The sequence below is a fragment of the Epargyreus clarus genome, unplaced genomic scaffold (genome assembly GCF_041222505.1).
Source record: "Epargyreus clarus isolate Ecla_fem2 unplaced genomic scaffold, WU_Ecla_fem_2.2 ptg000029l, whole genome shotgun sequence".
Lineage (NCBI taxonomy): Eukaryota > Metazoa > Arthropoda > Insecta > Lepidoptera > Hesperiidae > Epargyreus > Epargyreus clarus.
This window is the reverse complement of record NW_027332235.1, coordinates 10,388,705-10,416,352: the sequence shown is the minus strand read 5'-3', so window position 1 is coordinate 10,416,352 and position 27,648 is coordinate 10,388,705. Positions and strand designations below refer to the sequence as shown.

The 27,648-nt window shown below is 35.2% G+C and overlaps 1 long non-coding RNA gene across 1 annotated transcript; it reads left to right on the top strand.

The window, feature by feature from the left end:
• The first annotated feature begins 122 nt into the window (after window positions 1-122).
• Window positions 123-26,433, top strand: LOC140754396 (uncharacterized). Its single transcript, XR_012103656.1, has 3 exons — window positions 123-378; window positions 16,954-17,802; window positions 24,338-26,433. It is a non-coding gene; the product is annotated as an uncharacterized LOC140754396 (long non-coding RNA).
• The last annotated feature ends 1,215 nt before the right edge of the window (window positions 26,434-27,648 follow it).

Sequence of the window (27,648 nt, the reverse complement as noted above, 5' to 3'; positions counted from 1 at the left end):
CCCAAAAAGTGTCAAGTAGCCAATTTAACAATGACCATTGAAATTTTAAAGGCATTATAGTAACAAAATAAGAGTCTTAAAAATAAAACGGCATGAAAGAGTTGACATTTGTGATGTCAAAGTTTGATTTAGATTATTGACATTTTTTCTTTATTTTAATATTATTGTTTTTCGATTCAGAAGAGAAAAGTTTAACTGCGTTTCTAGTTTCTACGTTTGGCGCCGCAAACTCCAAACCTCAACGACCGTTTGGATTATCAAAACGCTGCTATGCTGCAAACGCTTTCAACTATATGCACATATACCAAGTTAACCTGCCACATGATTGAACTTGTGATGCTTTAGTAAGCGTGCGGTCGCGACATTGAAACACATAAAGTTAGTGTACTGTCTATGTTTCACCTTATGTTCAAGTATCGGCTCACTGTACACACCGCACGTACATCTTACTCCATAGCTTTCAGCAGAGTGAGGTGGGGACCATGCCAGTGTAATTGGTGAATAACCGTTCTTCTTAACATTAAACAATAAGTAAATAAAAAGTAAACCAATATGTAAGTGCATGCATATTTCTTTATACCTCCACAATGTTGTTATTTTTATAATACTGTCTGTACTGTACCTACATAAGTTCTTATTTGTATTTCTCATGTTAAATAAATTGTATTCGAATGAGAAATAAATGTCTTAAACCGTATATAAATAAAAATAATAAATAAATGCCGCGCTCACACCATACCATTGCGGCGTGTACACGTGAGACGACAGAACCTTCATATTACTTCTCATATACTACATCTAGTCAATCTATGAGTTAGTCACTACTGTTCTACAATGTGAGGGCTGATGGCATTTTATTATCATAATCCCGAGAGGAGATTTCGTCAGTTTTACATAATGCTCTATGACGCTGCCCCCTTTACGTATTATAAAGTGGTTTCTTTATTTTCAAAAGAAATTGTGCACTAATTGTTTATCCGTTTTACGTCGTTGTTCGTCAAGGCTTGAAGCCTTAAAACACTGCAAAACATATAACAAACACAACTTATACACTCATACACTCAAGTCACTCAACTAACACATAATACATGACCCTGATGATGGTTGACTTTATTGGTGTTAAGAAGGAAAAGTTGGTATTTACTGGGAAATATGGTTTTCATTGTAGTAGTGATAGCCTAGTGGTTAAGTTGGCCTCTTGATCGAGGGGTCCTAGGTTGAAATCCCAGGCAAGCACCGCTGATTTTTTGAAATTATGTGCATATTACAAATTAATTATCACTTGCTAAAACGGTGAAGGAAAACATTGTGAGGAAACCTGCATACCTGAGAGATATATAAAAAAAAATCTCAAAGGTATGTGAAGTCTACCAATATGCACTAAGGTAGCGCCGTGGACTTTGGCCTAATCGTTCTCATTATGAGAGGAGACCCGTGATGTTGATGATGATGATGTTTCTCATAGATCTGATAGAAGAGATCCAGATCCAATTAGTTTAAAACAATGATGTACTATAATATATTTGTAATCAGACTAAAGAACAAGCATATAAACTGTTCATTTATTTATTTAAGCATACAAACTTATAAAGCTTCAGTGCTTTTACCTTTTCCTGAATTTTTATCCATTCTTCTGCATAAAGCTGGTCTATTTTATTATTAAAAGCATAAAAAACATTGTTTCCTTGGTTCAATCAAGTCTTTCCAACTCTATTATCTTGAATAATGTAATAATAGAATTCTAGGGTGTTAAGTCTTACAAAACTTGAAACTTTTTGACTGAGTCGAACTTGTACTTTTTCTAATTCTTGTTTTCCTTTGTAGAATGGTTGAAATGTCCTGCAATTTTCATATATTTTGTAAGTAAAGATTTTACGCAAAAAATTGCACAGTCTAAGCTTTCAAAGTCTTTGAAAGCTTTGGCCTGGATATTAATTTCTATTGATTTGCTGTTCTTGACTGTTGTTTTTTATCCAAGTTCGCATAGAGTTTTGGCTACTTTGAGAATCATAAATCTGCCAAAGACATATCCCTTTGATCGTTTTGCATGGAAGGTTTTAGTCGTTGATATAAAATCCACATATTTTCCATTATGAGGTCTAATAAATGTTAGAATACGAAGTAAAATGTCCCAAGTATACTCATGCCATCTTTTTCTTTGTATCAAGATTTTGGAACAACCCATGATACCATCTACTAAATCTACACCTTCAATATACCAATTATTTCACCAACAATACTGGGCTGATCAATGTTTATGTATCTCTTAATTTCGAACTCATGACTTGGACATTTCACTTATGAACGTTGATATTCTTAAAATGTGATGTGGTATAGTATTTCCTTATGGTACGTAACACTACAATGAGTTACAAGAAAATAAGTATGGACTGTTCAATATTTGGGATTGAAATTATGGTCATACAAAATCAAACATGCACTTTTTTTAAATAAGGAACTATGGCACTGGTTAAAACTGATTTTATACTGTTTTTTTTTGCTTACACATTTTACTGTTATGATGCCATCCAAGAAAGTAAGAACAAAGACAAAGATTTAGACTAATTTGGCATAGAAAAACTGTGTAGCAGATATAATTGTTATATACCACCATATAGGGACATTAAATGATTTGTTACAGAAATGTTACAAGGGGTGAAATGTTATTTATTTTAGAATTGATGATCATACGTTACAAGAGGTTAAATGTAGGAAATCATTCAAATATCTTTATTTGCTTGAATATAGGTTTTACAGTTATAATATAAAGATGACTATATTGCACCTAGCAAGGTATGCAAAAGTTATAATATCAATGAAATAATTAAGTACATTTACAGTCAAATTATAATATATTACGTTCTTATAACATTAATGTCAATTTACAAATCCACCTGTAAGACTTTAAAAAAAAATTAAATGTCATTCTTTATTCCTATAGAATACAACAATTAACCCTTAAATGCATGATTTTTCCTTTTTAAATAGGGTAAGACCGGGGTAGTTGGCCATAGTTTTTTCTAAGCTCTATCAGAAATCAAATACTTATGTTTTCATAATTATATTTAATTTTTATTAAACTTTCACTAATAAACAATGATATTATTAACATAAAAGTAACAATTTTTTAGAGATCTCCTTTTTAAAATAACTTTTTTTAAAATCACAATTGGCCATCTCTCCCGAGGTGTCCGGGCGTGATGGCCATGGCATTCTAATGCCTCTCAGAGGTTATGGTAACCTCTAGGTAAGGTTACCATAACTTAATTCTAGACTTACAATTATTTTTTGGTCTCATTTTTCACTTTTAAGTCTTCTTCTCTTCGCCACATCTGGAGAACATCGTTTCAAATACAGTTCAGTGTCCGTGAACCCAAAATTGGCACATTGTACACTGAAGCCAATCTTCGATGAGAAGTGTTTCATAATAGTTTTCACCAAAACCAGTTTCAACAACAGTTGTCCTTTTCGTCCAAATTTCTTTTCTTGTTCTCATCTGACAATAATTCTAATGGAATATCATCACTATTATCAGAAAGTCTTTGAATGGCTTTTCTTTTTACACATCGACTAGTACTTTTTTTTGTCTCTTCCTTTTCCTTCTTTATTTTGACACATTTTCTTACGTTTTTCCTTTTTTAGACTTTTTTCTGTAGCATTTTTTCTAGTTTTGATGTATTCTTCCGAAGTCAATAGTGTTCCAACTTGCTTTGCTCGTTTACGCACTTCAATCAATTTTTGTGGAATATGTGATATATCCTGTAATATTCGAGATGGCGTGTGATCTAGATCTTTACTGAACGAAGCCCCTTTTGGAGAGCTCGGGTGTGAAACATTAGCAATCGTAGTAGTTTTTCGGAGACTTTTGATTTTGTAGGAACGAGTTCAGGACTATAGTTTGTATCACTTCTTGGTTCAATAGACCTGGTATAGGTTCATTTTCATTGTCTTCAGCAGATGTACGCTGGGGAAGCACTTGTTTAACAGAGGTATACGTCGAGTCACTTGTAGATGCTAGAATAAACGCATAATCTGGCACCGCTTCTGGGTTGAGCGGATACACTCTAGTTGCTTTAAATCCAGCAATTGCATTTTCCGACGATGCTGCTTTTCCCCAAGCCTTGCTAAATAAAGCTCCGAAAGAAAGCCTCGATATACGACGTCCTGGGATTTAGCCAAAGATTACACTGTTCATAAAGTGATGTTTAATGATTTAAAAACAGATCGATCTAAGGGCTGGAGATAATGAGAGGTGTGACTAGGCATTGATATCAAAATAATGTCATTCTGATTGGCATATTCCAACATTTCCACGGAATTTGTATTACAGCTATGGACTGATCCTCAAAATATAACGTAAACCTAGGATCCAAGATGTTCTTGGATCCTACATATAGTAAATGTGCCGCTTTTATCTAAATTTATAAATCTATTTTTTCTCTTTTCACCTTTCACATTTTCACATTTCTCTTGTCACCTCTTCACAGGGTTTTAAAATGTTACAAATTTGTTGACATAACTCCCATTCTATTGCCGTTAACGATATATTATTAACGTTAAAATTGGAGAGAGTGCTACCTCTTCCTTTAATTCTACAAACCTCTGCAACATGTAAAACGTCGAATTCCATCTAGTGCTTACACATTGCAGAGGCCTTTTAGGAACTTTTCCTGCTTGTTCCTGGTATTTCTTAAATTTTTGCCAGGCTTGAGCGGATCTTTTGAAATACCCAACTGCAGATTTCACCTTATTGATCACATCCATTATTTGTTTAATTCCACACACTGCTTCATGTACGGCTAGATTAAGCGTGTGCGCATAGCACCCGAAATGTTTGCAGCCTAAATCTAACATGGCTCGTTTAATATTTGCGTCGTTATCTGATACTGCTACCAAAATTTTCCCAGACGTTTTCCAAAAGTTCTGCAGCTAAATTGGCACTAGTATGTGATCCCTCTAAAAGAACACAATCTAACAAGATGGATTGTAGAGTATAGTAATTTTTATTGATATAATGACCAGTAAGTCCCATGTATGAGTCGTTCGTACTTGACATCCATATATCCGCTGTGATAGAAATCGATTCAACATCACTTGCACCTAAAGCTTCTGTTGGTTCTTTATCTCTAGACTGGCTCTCTGACTCAGCCACCGACTGACACAATGTAGTAAGGTTGTTTTCATTCGTCGATTGTTGACTTGCGTATTTAATTGGCAGACACCATTGATCTTTATAGCACTGGCACTTCACTACAGTAGATGTTACACTTCTGTATATCAAAATGCACCTCAAGTCCTTTTGAAGCCACCTTACCAACAGAAATAAGATTTGTTGCCAATCCGGGCACATAAATAACATCGTGTATTTTAGTAGTTTGAGTGTGTCCATCTAACAACATTTCCACTTCACCGTGTCCCTCACTATATATTTTGTGATTGTTGGCCACTGTCACTTACCGTGGAGCATCCACAACATAGTTTTGTAGTAAATCTTTGTTGTTTGTCATATGACAAGTAGCACCAGAGTCGACATACCAAGCATCGGAGTTAATATCAACAGCTAATGCGGTCAGTAATGTTCCATTCCATGCTTTTTCACATTCTTTACTCTGTTTCTCATTTTTGTTACATCTCATTGGAAAGTTTCTGGCATAATGATTCGGTTTCTTACATATGAAACATTTAACTTTATTGTAATAGTTGTTGAAACCTTTTGTAGCACGGTTGGTAAATATTGCACCTTCTTCGCACTTGTCAAAGTCTCTGCGTAAATTCTCCTGTAGTAATTTACTTTTCACTATTTCACAATTTAATGTTCGAATTCTCCAATGCGCTTGAGCTTCTCAAAATTTATTGATATTCCGGAACTCGAAGCCGAAGGCGCCGGTAACAATGGAACATCGTCGTCTTTCTTTGACATCTTGTATTTTGCAATCTTGAGGACGAAACTATTTGTGTACTTTCATAAATTGCGTCTCCTGGGCCCATAACCTGACCTTAACCATAAACCTGATGGGTTAGGGCCAAAATAACACTCGATTGGGAATATATATATAAAGATTTTATATATCTTAATGGAAATACGTTTCAACACTTTCCAACAATATTTGACAGTTTTGACAAGTAGGAGAAAACAGATTAAAAATTGTGCAGTTTATACTCATATTCCTAACACCTATAGCAATTAGATTTTTTTTCATAAGCACCCATGAGTTGATTGTGGTGAGGTAGATGATAAAACAACCGTAAATACCATTTCCGGCTCTTTATTCCAATCCGATAGCTAACCTTTAGTTATAATAAAAATTCTCAAGGAAATAGCAACAGTCACACTTATCATCTCTTTAACAACACGATAATACCTAATTGTACTTATTTATCAAGAGTATATCAAGAGATCAATTTTCTCAATATTCACTTAATCATTACAATACTAAACTTAACATACAATTTGTTTGTACCTTGCAAGTATTCACCCTGATTACAGAATCGTATCATAAAAATCTTTATAAAAATTGGGTATCAAATTTTTATCAAGTAACTCTTTTAAATCCTTCTTTTTATTTTCACCGAGCTTTTGCTTGCCCGTGTATGCTTTTACTGTTGTCAGCTCTGATAGTGGATTCAATTTTTTTCTCTTGTTTCTTACGTTTATCTTTGCAAATTCTGCATCTATGTTGTATGATGTTTTCACATAGAATGAAAAAGGTTCCCTTTTATTCACTTTTATAACTTTGATATCATTCCATGATAAAACATTTTTATCTTCAGTTTCATTAAAATTGTATCCCCAATTTTCCTGCAGTTTTTTTAGGTCTAAAAATGAGTCGTATGTAAGTTCGTGTACGCGGAACATTTGACCAGTCTTTTTGGCATTTTTGATAATGGCTACATATTGGTGGGGGCAATAAATTGGTCCTGATTTTAAATTCTTTTTAATGTCTTTTTCGATCAGGCTATGAATATTGTCACCCTCATTGTGAGTGTGACCTTTAATTAAAAATTTGTGTGTGATTGATTCTATATTCAGGTGGGTTACAGCATAGAGATAAAGCGCTACTATATATTTATTCTTATTTTGACCGCAGCAGTTGTCTGAATACAGAATCAAGTTCAGGCCATCACTATTACTAGCAGTTACCCCTGCTTCACAACATAGTCTCTCAAAGCAATCCAATAAACAGGAGCCTATCTCATTAGCATCGCGTTTGGCATCAGTTTCATTCCAAAAATAGCAGTCTACATCAGTATAGGAATCTTTGGATTGGCGCAATTTTAGTTATCTTTCGGTCAGTTCTATCCTGACTCTCTTTTGCTATATCTTCTTCCTCTTTTTAATTTTGTAGGAACTATTTGTTTGGGAAAATGCTTTCGATTCTTTCTCAATGTGCCGACCAAGTGTGTCTCATTCTGCAAAAGTTCTCGTGCTAACCCCATGCTTCTGTACCAATTGTCGGTATATAGAGTATGCCCTTTATTTAGCAAATCATCCGAAGCGCCATAACAACCTTAGTAGGCGTTGTATTAACGTCGTCATTCTATTTTCCACCATAAATACTAATTTTGTACGTATATCCAGGCTTGAATAATTTGCCACCATACTTATAGCGTTTTTTGCTTATTGTACTGCCGAAAAAATAATCGCCTGCAAAAAGGAATCACACTTTCGGCGATACATAAATCTTCACCAGATGTATAGGTGTATAGCACGTAACTTGTTCAAGTGATGTACCTCTAGGTTGTTTCTTCAGCTGCTTTTCCTCTGGAAGTTTGCAGTTGGGAATGTGATTTCTCTTAACGGTTCCTAAAATACCACGACGTGACAAGAATTCGATCAAGGGTAACGATGTGTAGTAGTTGTCGAAAAATAGTCGATAGTTTTGGTTAACAGGTATGTCTCTGGCAAGTAGGACAACTACATTAGACGATGCACCTAACTGAGGGTCCCCATATTTCTCTGACCAGTACATTCGCACATTAGGCATATAAACGATGGACATGAAGAAAATAATTCCTATGAACTGTCTTATTTCCTGGCTTGTAATATTTATGGCTTTAATAGCATCTTTTTGCACGCTACAGGTTTGTTTCGTCTCTTATGAGATCCAAAATATCAGTAAATAAATAAAATAATACTTGACAAATAATGAGCTAAGGAAGTAAACCATAAGTAAAAATACAAGAAAGTGAGAAAAATAAAAAATATAAAAGAAAATTATTTAACAAACAATTAATAATATAAAATATTAATCAAAATCAAAGGTATAGTCATTTTCTTGGTCTCGCCGAGGTTAGGGTGAGGCGGTCCAAGCTGCTCCACCGTCGCTATAGGCTTATCATTCCGTAGATCCTTTGTTGACGAAGGTGAAATTTGAAGTGTAGTCTTAGGAGGGTCAGACAGTTTTAGATCGAAACTCTCATTGTTTGTAGATGCACCCGGTACACCGGTCTTTTGCGGCACCAGCCTCGTTTCTTCGAAACCACTATTAATATTGTAATAACAACCACTGCTACCACAGCGTAGCATAACGAATATTGATGAATGTCGTGGTTGTTGATCGTCGTTGGGAGTAGAAGCTCGTTATTTATTTGTTGTTCCAGTAGTTTTCCGACCATTCTTAAGTTTTTTTCTTCAGATTCGAAGTTGCGGTATGCGTTGCGAGTTAAGCATGGAATTTATCGATTTCTCTACTTTAGGTATCACTGCCAGGTTTATTTCTTCGCTCGAGGCGCTGTGGTATAAGTTATCAGAATAAAATGTAAGAGAATCGTTTTGTAATTATTTTAACAATGACAATAATAATATATAATTAAAAATTTACCATCTTTGATTTCCGGGTTTTTCATTTCGTCCACTATTGTTTTCCATATACCTTTTTTTATTTGCATTACGGTAGTCTTTTGCCTCTGAATTATACAATATAGGATATTGCTTGACGTATTCAATAAATAACTCCATACTGAAAATACGTGTATCGCTGCCTGTCTGCGTACTAGAAAACAACACTAGCGAAAGACGTCAGAGGGGTAACGGAAGGGGGTGAGAGGGGATTAGCTTAGTCCGCATAGCTTCGGATCGGCCTACACAACTAAGTTAATAAGATTGCATAGTTTGCGATGGACGCACATACATGAAAAACTGGGTCAACTTTGCGAGCTAAACTAAACTAACTTATTTTAGTTGGCGGTGGACGTTCGGCTTAAACATCGCCGCTCCACCACAAGTTTTTGTGTTGAGGTCCATCCGAACAACTGCGCATTTTCGTCGATGTCCTGCAGCCATTTAGAAGCACTCAGGGTTTTATCTGTCCCGTCGAATTTGCATATCAGTCCGTCGTATCCCGCTGCCGTCATCATGTTGAAATGGGTGACCGCATGGCTTCGCCCGCCTTCACCTTCGCACCTTCTTTCGTTCTGCATCATTTCGCCTTTCTTTTCCATGTCGCCTCTTACACACCAAGGAATTATTATCGTCTAGTGAATTCACGTTTTCGCCTTCCGTCAGACACCTTAAGTTTTTTCGCCTTCCATCAAACACCTTGATGATTGATGCTGTATTTTCAAATTTTATTATTTTTCTTTTCACAACGTTCGCTACCGCTCAATCGCTTACAACCAAGAGACATTCCAAATGTAGTGTTGCCAACTCAACCCTTTCGCTACGTTCCGCTATGTTCAACTTTAAAATTTTAAATCCTACACTTCCAACACTGGGTACGTCGTTACGCCGTATAAAATTGTTTTATTAGTTTCACGGTATTGTATTCCATCAATTATGTATTGTATTGCGATGTAATCAGGAAACTTCGCCCGCTTTCCTCCTTCCTTCATAGATAGCATATATTGATGGAACGATTCATCCTTACGTTTTTTCTTAGGAGCCATAATCTGATACATTTCTTTGCTATTTACTGCTTCCGGGAGTTCCTTCAACATTGCAGCTTTAAGGTCTTCGTATGTTTTAAAAGTTTTTTCCGATCTCAGCCATATTTGTGTCGTTCCGGACAACATTCGTCGAGCGATAATTAGGGTTTGTTGCGGTGTCCAGCCAAATATCTCCGCGTTGTCCTCCATATCTTGCGCCCATTTACTTGACGAGTACGTTTTGTCGTCGCCGTTGAACTTCCCAATATTGGACAAGCCCTCCATTGGGCCGCTCGTTTCCGCCGTTACTTTTTCCGCCATTATAGGAACTAGCACGCTGCGCCGCCGCCGGTGTATTTTCAAAAAGTCTCGTTACATCGTAATTATTTGACTATCGAGAATCCTGGACGAGCCCCCAAAATGTAATATTCGGGATCTCGAAGTCAAAAAACACTTATTTCTTCGTAATTTTTATTTTCCACTTCTTACAACCGTCTTTCTTTGTGTCCGTCGTTCGCCTTCTTCCATATCGCTCATTCACACCACCGTCACCGCACACTCCTTCCTATCATTCAATCACTCAGACATCCACATGCATCCCGTTTTGCCTATTATTCATAGTATCTTAAGTTCCATTCCCACATATATAAGAGCCTATTCCCGCTGATCCATGTTCTCCACAAATAGCGTCAGAATACACAATGTTCAGATTCTTCAAAATACTTTGTATCTTATAATGGCTACCTGTAGCATCCCAAATTGGAAACATCTTAAACTTGATATTAAAGGATTTTGGATCCCAGGTATTTTACGGTCAGACAAATCCTTAAGACACAATTCTGGGGTAGTGTATGGGATATTAACTCCCCGAATAGGGACAACTAATTCCGGATATACTTCAAAGTTACAAACCAAACATTTCGGGTCAGCCAAAACAAACAATTTTCTAGCCAAAACGTTTTCTAGCCAAAAAGGTTTTCCAAGACATTGTTTTATGCCGCAATGTCCTGTGAAAGAAACAATCATTTCATCGATACATAGGTGTTTATTTTTGGGTAATAACATGCAAGCTCGTTTTACAGCAGTAATTATTGGTCTTACTTTCTACAGCTTGTCGGCTTGTCGGTCTGTATCTGAAATATCGGTATCTATTACAAACTTAAGCTTATTTCTTAGGAATAAAATTCGATTGCGAGAAATTGTGTTACATATTAAGAGAACTTTACATTTTCTTTCCCAGGATATACGAATGGTCGGATAACCAATACATGACACTGCCATGACCATACCAATGAAGACTTATAATTCCGAGGTCGTCAAATTCAGTTTAGAACCGTTTTCTTTTCCGTTACTGATTTATTAACCGATTTATTAACAATATTGTTGACTTGTATTTAAGTACCTTAAAAATGATCAATTTCGCTATAACCAGCGATTTAGAACGGGTAGTATAAATTGAACTATCCTCAGCTTGAAGTCTCAGTTAAACCATTCTACATTATAGTTGAATTCAGGTACTGGAGATGCACGCCTTCGACAGCGTCCACCATGTCTAGTGCTTGTCCTTTCTCTCGCCGTAAATTTTTACAAATATAGTTTTTTATTAGAGGTAAAAATCAATAATAGACATTTGTTTTTTTAAAGATCATTTATTTCATTTAAATGTCTATGAGTACGTTTTAGGCGATCCATACATGAAGCCTTTTTATGAGTTACTTTTCGAACATAACGACTGCTATATCGCCGATAACACGTGTGATATTATTTTCTAGTCTTTCTTTAATCGATGCTGGTATATTGGAATAAAAAAGAGATTTTAGGTAACCCATCAAAAAGTTGTTCAATGGCGTCATACCGATCTAGGCGGCCAATTCACCGGTCCAAATGAGAGATGAATTTCACACCAAATTAATTAATACTGGACCATAATAGGTCCATCGTTTCGAGTGCTTTGCGACATGTGGCACAGCCTTGCTGAAACCACATGACATCACAGTCGACACCTCGACCGGATTAATAATATTTCCCACAGATTTCTGTCAGTTCACAGACTCAAAAGAGGAGCTTATTCAGCGTGTTTTTCCGGACATAAAACAACTATATAATAACCATAATTGGCTGAGTGAACGAGCAATATTGGCAGCAAAAAACAAAGATGTCGATGATCTCAATTCGAGCATTCAGGATATCCTTCCAGGAGAGTTGTTTACTTACAAATCAATTGATACAGCTACAAACCAGGATGACGTAGTAAACTATCCTACAGAATTTTTAAATGTCGAAGTTAATGCATTTCAGTAAAAACACCCTGTGTATGTTGTTACTATTACATAATGTCTGAAATAAAAATCATTTTGATACAATTCAAACAATTATTTTAATAAACATGTAGGTGACATATATCTTACGTATATATTATTATATCAATATTTTATATATTTGAACTTTACACAATATTTATTTTATCATATTTATTATATCGCACATTAATTTCCTTAACGTCATTAAACAAAAATTATCAATTTTGAGCTAAGTAACGCCATCTATACTATGAACTATTCCCTATTTTTTCCAAAAACACTGGTTTTAATAGTTCACGTAGAATCTGCTAGATGGCATAATGACGTTACGTTGTTTCGCGCGAAACGCATGAGTTGTGACTGCAGAATGACACATTCGCCATTACGCAACGAGTTGTCAACAGTGAATGATTATTCAGTGCAAGGAATAGTGACACTTTACGCATTGAGAGTTGAAGCAGTTAAAAAATCGGTAAGTTTTAGATCTATAATGATGTCATAACGACATTTTTTGTTTAGTGTCTTTAATTAAATAACAATAGCCTGATTTTTTTTAAACAGTTAACAACATAATGACACTATAATGAAAATGTCGTTATGACTTTTGCAAAGTAGCTTCATTTTTTAATGTATATTGATATAATAAGCTTACTGACGTTATACCTCGTAGTCAGTATAGAATTTATGTGCGTAATATCGACACTATACGCATAGTGACATTATGCTTTCGAGAATTTTAGTTCTCGCTTTACTGAATTATGTATATTTTTGTTTAGTGGCATTTGGTACCCATACATTTAAAATGGAAATGCATCTAATTATGACATAATTTGCTATAAAGGCACTAATAACAATTACATTATTGTGATCTTGGTAAAAAAATTAACCAATTTCGTTTGTGTCGTTGAGCCAGATACGAGTAGGTATATTGGTTAGTAGGTACTTTGGTTTATTCTGGGCAATTTGATTTAAAATATTTTTCTCTTCATTTATGGTTCAATTATTTGTTTAATTTTTACGAACATAGGTAGTAATAATTATTGATAATTTTCAAATAAAATAACTTTTTTCAGTAAACGATGCCACTACCTTCTGAGCGAATTAAAAAGCTACGAGACATAGTTGGAAGCTGTCTTGAAAATCACAATGCAAGTACCAATGAACAAAGATCTCAAGATATTCCGCACATTGAACAATGGGAGTATAAGACTTCATACAATCCATTGAGTACTTTGCAGTTAAGACGACGTGTAACTAATGACAGTGTAGAACGGCTAAGAAATGTCAAAAGACAATTATTTACAAATATGGAAAATTACTCTAATTACAATATAGAAAATGAACCCATGGAAGCAAATTATATTGATGAACAATGTACATTTATTGAAGAACAAAAGAGCCTTGAACAAAACTGTGCACCATCAGTATCTACTTTGCCCGAGTATTCAGGTGACAACATAATATGCAATGAACCACTGAATATCGCGGTTAATAGAAGAGACTCATCCACATCAAACCTAAGTAATGGATCAAACGGCGATTTCTCACCAGCTTCTGATGATGATCGTACATACTTACCTTCAAGAAAACGACGTCGTCGCAAGCGTTCAGTAAGGTCCTGTGATTCATCCACGTCATCATCATCCTCTTCGTCGACGTCAAGTTCCTCATCGTCAGACTCTTCATCAACAAATTCCACTGTTACCAGTAAAGCACTCAACAAACAAGGCAATAATTTGATGCCAGTTATGGAACTTGAAGTTACTGCAAGCAATGCTGTAACCGACACACATTTACACAATACTCCATCAAACGCAAATAATATTGTATCAGACATTGAAAATAATGAGACTAGCTTTAATGAGCCTGTTCCTGCTATCCGTGCCCAAAAGAGAGCACGTGTTCAAAACAAAAAAAAGTTAGCCAAGATTTTACGAAATAAGGGTCAATCGTACGTCTCAGCTTCATTAAAATTCGTGACTGAAAGAAAAATAGGACCGCCGTGTAACGAAAAATGTCGAATTAAGTGTCGTGAGCTTATTTCAGAGGAGATTCGCCAAGGTCTTTTTGATAATTATTGGAAGATGGAGTCGCTGATGCGACAGCGAGATTATATTGCTATGCATATGACCAATATTGTCCCAAAGTACCAATATAAAAAAGTGGACAGCAACAGAAAACTTAAAAATGCATTCTACTTTCATGTAGATGACAAAAAACAAAGGGTCTGTAAAACTTTTTTTAAGAATACCCTTGGTATAAACTATAAATGATCGACCTATAAGAACTGTTTTAGATGGTAAAAATCAACAAGGAACTACGGAGATCATTGAGAAAAGGGGAAAGCACAGCAGCACCGGGATCCCTACACAGATGATAGATATTGTTAAAGAACATATCGAATCTATACCAAGAATTGAAAGTCATTACCTCCGGAAACAAACAACAAAACAATACATCGATGGTGGAAAAACCTTGACCGATTTGTTTAATGACTACAAAAAAGATTGCATATCAAGAAACGTACCTCATGTTAAAATTCATACTTACCGCAAAATATTTAAATCAGAATACAATATTGGTTTCTTCGTGCCTAAAAAGGATCAATGCGATGACTGTGTGGCCTATAAGAATGCTGATGCTGCTGGTAAAGAAGCAATGAAGGATCTCCACGAGAATCATTTAAAAGAAAAACAACTGAGTCGCAATGAGAAAGAACAAGACAAAAAAGATATAGGACCAACGCGTATTGTTTCATGTTACGATTTACAAGCAGTGATGACTGTTCCTAAAGGCGATGTGTCTATATTTTATTACAAATCTAAATTGAACTGTTTGAATTTCACAATTTCAGAGCTTGGCAAGGATCATACAGAATGTTACTTTTGGACTGAAGTAGAAGGAAATAGAGGAGTGAACGAAATTGCATCATGCGTGTACAAATATCTACAGAAGATGTCGTCTTCCAACCCTGACGCCGAATTTATATTTTATTCAGATAACTGCTGTGGTCAGCAGAAGAATAACTTCATGTTTTTCATGTATGAGCATGCTTTAAAAATGCTACCAATTAAATCAATTACCCATAAATTCCTGATAAAGGGACACACACAAAATGAAGGAGACGCGGTTCACTCCACAATAGAAAGAGAAGTTAAGAAAATGTTGAAATCGGGACCGATCTATGTACCAGCTCAGTACATAGTTGCCGTGAGAAGTGCCAAAAAACGAGGACAACCGTATATTGTAAATGTAATGAGTCACACGGAATTTTATGATATTAAAGCAGTAACTGACAAAGCTATTTCGAAAAATATGGATGGAGAAAAGGTGAAACTTGCAGATATAAAGATAATCAAAATCATAAAAAATGAAAATGAAGCAGGTAAAATACAGTTTTTTTATAAAACCTCTTATGCTGACACTGATTTTAAGGAGATTAAGTTAGAAACCACTAAAGTCGCAACACGCAGACAAGGGACAACTGCTACAATATCTGATCTGAAACCACTGTACACGGCTAAATTACCATTAGCTGAAAGGAAAAAAAAAGATTTGAAGGCTTGTTGATCATAATCATATTCCTAAATACTACGCCTCATCTTATTTTAACCATATTCTTTCTTAGTAATTTAGTATTGTTCTTATATTAGTAAATTTAAAAACAACATAAAAATATTTTTAATAATTAAGAAACGAGAATATTGTTATATTTTTCATACTTAAGTTAATTTTTGATCTCAAACATTGTGTATTTTAATTAATAGTTTGTCATTGCCAACCAAAGTGTTATTCTAATGATAAGTATAGTACAACATTTGGCAAAGGGAGATCTCCCGCAGGGCTAGGTGTAGGCTCATACAGAAGATGTCGTCATCGAGTGACAGCGGATCGAAAACGGCGCGTTCGCAAGTAAACATGCGGCCACGACGGCACATGAAGATGGCGGAGCCTATTAAAAACGTGGACCATGGTACATTCAATTTAAAGGTACCACCGTTTTGGTCAGAGAGACCGTCCATATGGTTCGCGCAAGTCGAATGCCAATTCGCTATTGCGAATATAACTGACAATAAAACTAAATTTTACCACATATTTTCAATTCTGGAGGGACAGTATGCCGCAGAGATTGAGGACATCCTCGCTGGGCCAGCAGACTACGAGAAGCTGAAGGCTGAACTAATTAAAAGGCTTTCAGCGTCGCGGGAAAATAAAGTGAAACAATTATTAATGCATGAAGAGCTGGGAACCAGAAAGCCTTCGCAATTCCTACGACATAAAAATATTTTTAATAATATTTCTTTTGTTAAAACTTGTTGCATGTGACAACGATGTAGCTTCTGGTGTCCGTATTGATAAGTGAGATTACCTGTTTAGAAATCCCCTTATCCAGTCCTTAGATGCGATTTTTTTTCACCCAGTTTTCAGGAGTATTAGTTTTCTTTATGACTACAGCTATTAATATCCTCTATTACATGTTGTAAAGCATATGGGCCCAACATTTTCTGTAACTAGTGCTTCCATTTTTGTTCTAGCGAGACGAATTGCTGCCTATTTTAGCCGTAGCTGAATTGACTTAATTAACTTTATTAAATTTTATAGTACGATCCATGCTATTGTAGGATAAATTATGTTTTACAGTGTGATATGTTAGGGCTAACATAGATGCAACAACGTTTTTTTTGTCGCTGTATCGAGACGATGTGGAACCAGATGAGTCAAGGAATTTCTCAGGTAGTCCAGATGTTCTCCTCATTTCTAATTTTGATTTGTGTTGTTTTGTTCGCAGGTACTTTGTTGTTCTCATAAAGTATAGAGTACAATTACTTGAAATAACGTCCAATACTTCATTATAAAGTAGTTATATTGCGAAAAAACTTTCTCGATAGCCATCCAGAGATAAAACAACAAATTACCCACAATATTAGCAGGAAAAGGGAATAAATAAGCAATAAGGCGACTGAACAGTTTTTTTGACGATTTTAGAACTGAATTGGCTGATGTACCACCAGAAAAACTTTATAATTTTGATCAAACCGATTTCCACGAAAACCCGAAGAAGGCAAAGCGTTTATTCAGACGCAGTTGTAGTAATCCGGAATATATGATAGTAGTAGTGTAATCCGGAAATTATGAAGAATACTACAAAATCCTGCTTTACTACCATGTTCTGTGGGAATGTAAAAAGAAGATTTTTATCACCATTTATAGTATATAAAGTGAAACAAAAATGGAAAGAGTTATAAATTTCAATCGCATCCGGGCCTATCATAGCCTTAGATGTTGCTGCCTGGATTGGCTTTTTGTCCAGTTGAATCGTAGTGTCGGACCACTCGATTTGTTAGCCATTTTTCCGACGCGTTGATTTGTCCACGTCAATTTGTAGGTTGGCTGGCAGCTTTATTCCTGATACTGCGTCGTTCAACGTTTTGTAACTTTTTAATGTGCTTTATTTTGTTTGAGACGTCATTATAACTTCAGACACCATGTTCAGTAGTTATTTTAATAAAACTCAAATCTTATTTTAGCAAGTGGTTTTTATTTGACTTTTAGACAAAATATAGATAACAGAAACGTCTATATCTATTAACTATGAAGTTTAGTTGTCTATACTTTACACTTTCGCTTGTGGCGGCAGGTTGTGACCGTCAGAATGGCGGGTGTAGAGTCGTATTTAGCTCTCAAATAGTGTCGAAACATTGCTTCCAAGTTGCTTCCCATTGCTTCCAAAGACGAGAGAGTTGCTTCCTTCATAATTTAGAATAAAAACAACATTTTAAGTTCACCGGCCATTCTGACGTCAGGATGGCCGGTGAACATAGCGTAGCGTAATAACTATGCATAATAGCTGAAATTTACAAATACCAAAGATTGCTTCTCAATTGCTTTCTACGTTATTCGTAAATTTATACCATACAGATATTTAGGAAACAAACATGCCGTAAAAATTTAAAAGAAAGCCAAAAGCGCCTATTTAAAATATAAGAGCAAATTGTGGGTTAAACAAATATTACCTATGTTCAATCCATGATATCATTTCAACATTCTATTGCGCCCATTGACATATGTACCAAAAGTGGCGAGTAACGTACAGTCAACGGCAAAAGTAGATGATCAAAATCGGACACACAGTACTATTAGTTAATATTTGGTACACTTGACAATCTCGTGCTTTAGAAATACTTCACCGCCACACTATTTTGACGCAAATTACGATCATTAGTATTGAATGTACGATTTCGATCATCTACTTTTGCCGTTGACCGTACCTGCCTCCCTGAAACCCGCAGAAGGCTGTTGTGGCTATTATCTGCTTGAGTAAGCTTAATAATATTGAAAATAAAATGCTATTACATTCAAATTAACATTTTTTTATTTATGAATGTATGTACATTTATTTCCTAACGTAAATAATGCAATGTGGAATCACTTTTTTGTTTGAACTTCTTATAATTCTGGATCTCATGTCGTCGTAACATTGTCATATTTTTCCACGCCTACAATGCGCTTTGTAATGGCCCATTTTACCAAGCACAGGCGGAACAAACTCTATGACTGAAATTAGTTCATATTCGTTACTTTGTAAAAATAATGTTACGAGCGTTTCATATACAGAAATAGGTTCCTCTGATATTTCAAAACTAAAAATATGGTCACTTTGTTCTATTATTTGATTTATAATACTCCCATCGATGTATGACAAAGCTAAGGATTGGCAAACAGAGCCCAGTGCACACGTGTTTGTTGTAATTATAATCTCGTTGTCAATTACAAATCCGCCGCCGTTTGAAAGCAATAAAACTTTTCGTTTTGGTTGAATCTGGCGCTCTTTTTTTTCCAGACCAAGGCCTTTCCAATTTTCTACCAAACTGGGATTATCTGAAAAAACTGAATCATCACTAAATTCGGAAACAACTTTGATTTTATTTTTAATATGCCTTTTTCCTTTTTTCTTTTCCTGTTTTTTTGTATCAGTGAAGTAACTGTTTGCGATTTTTAATTCTCCGAGTAGATATTCTAGATGTTTAATTATAAACTCATCAACACGCAATCGGTGAGATTTACTATCGATTTTGAAAAGGAGCCTTTTCATATTCTTGAAATAGGACTCCACATTTGAAGATGTAGGTTTATCTATATTTGATTTGTAAAGGTTTTTCATAACATTGGACCATAATGGAAACTGGCTCATCAATCGCGATAAAACATTAATAAAAGCTGGAAAATAGTAAAGATTTTCGTGGTTACCCATATCATTGTCATCACATAGAGTAATGATAATTTTTTCAGAATCAATTTTATCAGAAAACCATTGAGGAAGTCTTTGTCCAGACAATGTTGCATTTTCCCGTGCTATGCTTTCGGAAACAGAATCTTTAAATAAGGATTTACTGGAATCTTCAATTTCAGTATTTAATTGCACACTATCTTCAATTTCAATTTCAGTATCCTTCACATGAAATGCCGAAAGTTGTTTTAGTTTCCTCTTAGAGTGTTCACACCTTGACGGTTCACCTTCATAGTTAATGCCGTCTCGTTGGTTCAAGCATACAATAATTATATCTGATATAATATCTTTTGCTTTGGCATAGTCGTCGCAGTTTTTTAACTCAATTAGACACTTCACATAAAAAAATTTCACTCTGATATCTGTGTGCTTAAAACAAGACAAATTAAATAAAATTTTGATGAAATGGCTCGTGTCTATGCGTATGTAGCATGTATTATCATTAACTTCTCCATCTTCCAATCTTCTGTATGATTCTTCAACATATTGAGCCGTGGACTCATGTTTCGTGAAAGCTTTCACTGCTGCGCCAATTAATGCGGAAGAATCATCTAAGTTTACCTCATTGGGAACTGGATTTTTGTTGCTCCAAGCTTGAAGCCACCGACAAATTATATCCATTGACTGGCTTTCAGACATCATTTGTGAGACTGGAATAGAACTCTTATTTTCCTGTGTTTTCATAATCAAAACATATAAGAATATGTGTCTAGTCACTATAAATTTTTTATTGGGACCTAATCCTTTGAAGATGCTGCCAGTAGCATCAATGCTAAGAATTAATCTATCAAGTTCCTTAATATTTTTACAACAAGTATCTTGTAAGTGAGTCCAATAACACGGGTCAACATGAAATTTGACTTTGATTGCAAAGCATTAAATTTCGGTAGTTTAGGTCGTAATAAGACGGAAAAAAATATATGGCATGAAAAACTTTGCTTTTGTGCTTAGAAGACTGATTGAACGAAATTTTTAAAAATCTCGGATTTTAATTTTTGATTGAAAATAAAACTATTGAAATAAAAATGTTTATTATTTTTATTAAGTTTTAATATCAAATTAGCTTACAGAAAAGTGGAAAATAACTTAAAAGTGCACACTTTTACTTTTTCTTTTATGTTCATAGCTACTTTCTCTCAATAAACCCCAAATATAGTCGCCCATCATGTTTTCATTGTATTGGCCTTGATAGCGTTGTTCAAAATTCATGATGTCCTGATGGAAACGTTCTCCTTGCTCTTCGGAATAGGCTCCCATATTGTTTTTAAATCTATCCAAATGCATGCAGCATGATGTCTTTAGTTCATATTTCACGTCTCGAACTTTAATAAATTGACCACATATAAAACAAAATGCATCAGCATCGTATTTGCACTTTCGTGACGACATTTTAAGTTATTCTGGGCTTGTAAATAACACCTGATGGTTGTTTATCACTCGGGTGCCATCTAGCGGCACAGTGTAAACGTTAATACCCCTCTCTCACCGCGCGGTCTTTTTAAAAATATTAAAATCAATTAAAATTTATGAAAAAAATTGAAAAATGAGTATTATTATTATAACTATTACAAAAGCAAACTTTATACCGAAAAAAGGTATTTTCTTTTCGTTTTTGTGCATAACTAACTGGAAAATAATAGTATAAACTTTAGGACAAAGAACGAAAATATTTTTGTAGAGTCGTGTAATAAACGTAAAAAGGGAACAAAGATATATGCTTTATGACTTCTTTGTACGGTGAAATTTGAGTCATTGTCCACAAAGATAGTAGTTGGTTTGTATTATAATACGCACTTTGTTTTTTTTCATACTTAATTTGCCTTAAGCATCCGACCGTGGGTAAGAGTGGTGGTTCAATGTCATTAGTATTCATAAGTTCATTAGCTAACTGATTGCGATATGCGATTGCAGATTCGGATTTTAGTCCTTCTGACATCTCTACACGTTTAATTGGTGATAATTTATTTTTTTTGTCGATAATATGAACGAATAATGCATTGATATCAGTGATAGTACACAAACAGTGAGCTATTTTATCGACAGGCCAGGAAATGACGATATAAATGGATGCTATGCATTGTTTACATAATCCTTTGCAACTGATTTGTTCTCCATTTCTAACAGAATATTGGTTAAATATCCAAGAACAGGGGCTTCTTGTTGCTTTCCATATCTCTTCACGCAATAAATGAGCCCATGCATGTTTCGGCAAACAGTACTTTTGTGTAATAATTGTTTTCAAATTTCGCTTAGCTCTGATTTGCTTACTCAATGGCTGTATTTTCTCCCACTGGTATAAATCTATCATGAACTCGCACTTCACTGTCTTTAATGTTGAGTTTTTTATATCAGGTGTAGCAGCATCATTAAACTGGACACAGTCATCTTCGCTTATTTCGGTTACATCGAAAAAATAATTCAAATTTTTTTAACAGAAAGATACAGTCCTTTTTCAGTAATAGGTCTTGATAACACACTCTTTATTTCTGTAAACACAGGAACACTTGCAACAGGTATATTGTTGATAGATGGAAATAAATGTTTATAAGATGAAAATGCCTTTTTTTGTTCATCCAAGGAAACCACAAACTTCCTTCCTTGTTTCATTGTAAAACAAATATATTTCACAATCAAAGTCCATTTATTATCAGCACAAGTAAAATAATCACACCGCAAAATAATGTGTCAAACAAAATGTCAAACATGTGTCAAAAAAAAATAATCAATCTACCGACATTATAGTAATTAACCCATAAAATTATCGGAACGTTATTAATATTTTTAACCCACAATTTGCTCTTATATTTTAAATAGGCGCTTTTGGCTTTCTTTTAAATTTTTACGGCATGTTTGTTTCCTAAATATCTGTATGGTATAAAGGAGATGTTTCATTTTCGGCCATCTCATGTACACTATATCTAAAAAACACGAATAATTTGTATAATTGAAGAAAAATACACATATATTTTGATAACCTAAAGTATGCCTGTTTAAAAATATTTAAAATAAGCATTCCTCATTGAAATATTAAATATGGCGGAATACTGTCAATGTCAAGTTTTCAAAACTGTCGATGTCGGTCGGGGAACCTATGTGTACCCCACACATAGGTTACTATACTCTTTGGATGTCGGTAATTCTGAATTTCGCTGTTTTTGTCCTAAAGTTATTGTTACCTTAGTACTTTACAACCTGGCTTTTGTTTTGGGTATCCCGTAATTATTTCTGAATTTAATTAATTATTTATATTAATAATAACAAAACCACCTTTTAAATAGTATCTGGTTTTATAGATGTAAGTGACATGTCAAATTAAAAAAGAAGAAGTTGTCAATTTGATATGTGAAAAATTGGATATATACATATTATATTATAGTGGACTCCAATGTAAACGTTGAATAAATATGTACTGATGAGAAGATTCCATTTTAATCCTGAATATGTTTCTGCTCTGTGCTGCTTACGATTTTGGAGTGATTCTACCTTAGGGCTCGAACACAAAACTGCGATGCGACGCGATGCGATTTCGCAACGCAGAAAATTGCGATGCGAATTGCTGCGATGCGATATCGTGCGGCGTAGCGTCTCTCAGGGTGACCAACAACAACAACCACTGTGCGATGCGAATCAATTCGCAAGTTCTTGCGATGCGTCGAGGGAGCTCGCAGATTTTTGCGATGCGACGTCGCATCGCAGTTTTGTGTACGAACCCTTACTTGTTTACCCAGCTTATGTTTTATGGACTCTTGTGATTTTCGTGCGATCACTGTGGATTGTGTTGACAAGGATTCAATATCATCAGGTAAAATATACATCAGTTAGTTGTATTAATCGTGAAATAATCGTTAATAATTTTAAACTAGAGAAGCTAATCTTTTTACATATCTCTTTTTTTAGATAATTACATTAGCAAGACAAGGACATTCTTGGGATGACAAAATAATCAGTTATTATTGCAACTGCATCGCTGGGCAACGAACCGTACTCGTAGGTAGTTGCGCTCACATTATGACCATTGTTTGATGTTTGGGCTGAGCTCGTCACAGGATATTACAGAACCTGCTACATGATTGGATGAAAATATTGATAAGGGAAGATATTTAAAATGAATAAATAATGTATCTAAGTGAAGAATAAGTAAAATAATATCAAATGTGTACTTAAAGTTGTTTTATTTACACACTTAAATGTTTTAACTAAAATATATTGGTATAGAAGTACATTTTGGTTTATTTTGGTATGTTTGTTTTAAGTAAAGATTTATGAAAGTAAATATAATTAATGTTTATAAAATATAGGTATTGTTTCTCAATACATAGGTACAATACAATATTTATACATGTACGCCCATTCGCGTAAAAATATATTAAAAAGTATATAATGTATATAGTAAGTTAAAATAGAATGACAGATGACATTATTACGGTAATCACTACCGCCATGATGTTTTTCCACTATTGTGTTGCAAGTTTAAGTGTAAATTATTGTTTTTTAACAATTAAACGAACATGATTTGAAGAAAATGAACCCCTACGAATTGTTCTTTGCAAGTTTTCTTAATTTTTAGTATAGTGTACAAAAGGTGGCCGGGAGCCCATACATTTTGAAACATCTCCTTTACGAATAACGTAGGAAGCTATTGAGAAGCAATCTTTGGTATTTGTAAATTTCAGCTATTATGCATAGTTATTACGCTACGCTATGTTCACCGGCCATCCTGACGTCAGAATGGCCAGTGAACTTAAAATGTTGTTTTTATTCTAAATTTTGAAGGAAGCAACTCTCTCGTCTTTGGAAGCAATGGGAAGCAACTTGGAAGCAATGTTTCGACACTATTTGAGAGCTAAATACGACTCTACACCCGCCATTCTGACGGTCACGGCAGGTTGCAACGCGCGGGTCCGTCGCAGCCGAAAACAATAGTGCCAGCGCCGTTTTCGGCAACTTTCGGCTGCGATCCGTATTTTCCGCGAACGGACTATGGTTATCGGGCTATGGCTGCTATGGTTTGTTTATAAAGAAACTGCTTAATATTGTCTGTCTTTTGAATTATATTTTTATATGTCGAATTAAAATAAAATATTATTATAACAGTTACGCGGCGGTTTCTCTACACGCTAATAACTACAGAGTATAAAATCTATGAATTCTCCTGCTAGCTGAGTCCGAGTAGACAGTTTGTAGCGTGCAAATATTTCACTTTTTAACGTGAATAGATTCTAACATGGAAAATGCTGAAGGTACGTACTGCATGATGAGATGTAATCATATATAGCTGGCGAGACGTGATTTATCAATAGTTTGAATTCAACTTCTTCAGAAAGATTTGTTTTAGTGTCAGACAAACTTCCTTGAGATTATTCTAGAAAACTCTCGAACGCTCTTTCCCAATTTAGCTACTGAGATGAAGCATTTTGAGATGATGTTGGATCCATAGCAATTCTGTCCGGTTTTAAGAATCGATACATTCACTGTTACTTTCTGTTTAATAAGTTATAATAAGACAAACCCGAATATTAAAGGTTCTATGAAAAAACCTATAAACAGAAAAGCTATAGTCCGATTCATAATTAGGTGTCCAAAATGTAGATAAAGAAAAAAATACCGATATCAAGAAACTACGTTTCAAATGGTAGTTCCTTATTTTTGATGATATTAAATGATAAAATACAATGATAATAAAATAATAATTTTAATAGATTAAGATCAATTCAAATTTTCCAATATTTATATTAACACAAATTCGTCAAACCGAAACTTGAATGATGTATCTGCTACCTTCAGAAACACTGGTTTTGACGAAATAAAAGCTTTTATTGGAATGTTAACATTGACCGTCATTATTGGGATTTAGAGGACGATATCCATTCCGGATGTATATTCCAAATTGTTGGTAATTGAGAACGCAACCTCATCTTAAGATGGCATTAATATATATGTTTTAGTTGGCAACTTTTTTTTCTCTCTTCCTGTCATTGTAGCAGACGTTTATCACGAATAAAAGTGTAATTGTTTCCGTGTTATCTAAAATAGTTTTATTTTATTAAACAACCTAAAATATCAACATGGTAGCAGAGCGTGGTTTATAAAAGTACAAACGCAGTTTAGAACAAATAAAAATCCGACCGACATATTGAGATTACTGCAGATTCTAACTCAGACCGCCGCCTGAGTTAGAATCTGCCATAGGTCATAATTTCGTGAAAAGTTATCAAGTTTTCTTAAGAAATGGCCAATACAAGCCACAATCCATTTCATATCGATAGACTTGTCGGAAGAGACAATTATGTGACTTGGAAATTCGTCGTGGAAGCTTATTTCAAATTGGAAGACTTGTGGGACTGTATTGACGGAACCAATGCCGATAAGAAAAAGGAAACTAAGGCACATTCAAAACTCGTACTATTACTGGATCCAATAAACTATGTACTTGTACAGAGCGCGAGTACATGTAAAGGAGTCTGGGAGAGTTTACAACAAGCGTTTGACGACAGCGGGTTGTACAGGAAAGTAGCCTTACTGAGAGACCTAATTACAAGTACATTGGACAGTTCACGAGACGAAGATGACTATGTGACTAAGATTATGCCGACCGCGCACAAGCTCAGGAATATCCACTTCAGTATAGATAATGAATGGCTTGGAACGCTAATGTTGGCTGGCTTTCCCGAAACCTATAAGCCAATCATCATGCGTTTGGAGAACTCCGGAATGAAGATCAGTGCAGACTCAAAACAAAACTTCTACAAGAAGTTCAGCGTTCAGAAAGTGCAGCATTCTTCATAAAAAAGCCCACCATTCAAGTAAATCACATTACAGCTAAGGTTCGCAGAGGGCCCCGATTCTTCAATTGGAACAAGCATGGCCACATCGCTAAGAACTGTCGTGCTCCTTCTTCGGAGACGTAGATGACTTCTTGATGTTAACAAATAATAAGAAAACAGCAACAGATATTAAAGAAAAATTAAGAGAGGAACTCGGTATGAAGATGTATGAATGTATTGGCATTAAAATAAGTAGAAATCGCCAAGCAGGTGTGATCATGATATACCAGGAGAAGTATATTAACCAAGCATTGGAACGTTTTGCCATGTCTAAATGCAAACCAGTACGCACTCTAATAGAGGTGAATACTAAATTTCATAAAAAAACCTGAGAAAGAATGCAAACCAGTACGCACTCTAATAGAGGTGAATACTAAATTTCATAAAAAAACCTGAGAAAGAATGCAAACCAGTACGCACTCTAATAGAGGTGAATACTAAATTTCATAAAAGACCTGAGAATGAAGATAGCAATTTCCGATACAGAGAAGCGGTGGGTTGTCTTTTATATCTGGCACAAGTCACAAGACCTGATATTATTTATGCGGTGAATAAATTGAGCCAGTACTGTAATGGTCCGGGAATTCAGCACTGGCTTGGAGTAAAACGAGTCATCATATCTCCAAGGAACCAAGACCCTAAAGTTATGTTATGATAAGGAGGATAGTAAAGATATAACAGGGTACTGTGATTGCAGACTGGGCGAGTGACCCTCTTAACCGAAGATCCTGCACCGGATACACCTTTATTTTTTAAGAAAGGCTGCATGTCCTGGAATTCCTGTATAGAGCAGACTGTGGCGCTCTCTACAGCAGAGGCCGAATATATGACAATGGCGGCGGCGACACAGGAGGCCTTGTGGCTTCAACAAATGCAAGCTGAACTCGAAGGCTTGTATAGTAATAATAGTGTATTAAACATTTATAGTGATAATCAGAATGCAATAAGACTAGCATCTACAGACTGTTATAAACCTAAAACTAAACATATAGATATAAGATTACACTTTATCAGAGAGAATATTGTTAATTTTGAAGTTTTTTTTTGTAAACGGTTGTAGAATGGTTGCTGATAATTTAACAAAGGGTGTAACATTTGAGAAACACATGTTTTGTATAAGTGAAATGGGTTTGCGTTCTGAAAGGATTGTTGGTAATTGAGAACGCAACATCATCTTAAGGTGGGTACTGACCAACGTTACGAGGTGTAATGTAACGTGTTACACAGCGAGCATTTGTGCAGTCAGTACGTAGAAACAAGGCGCTCGCAGCGAGCAACGAGCCGCTCGTTGCTCGCTGCGAGTGCTCCACCCGGCTGTCGGTTTTTTGGCGAACCCTTTGTGTGTTACGCGGTTCAGTCAGTACGCTCTTGC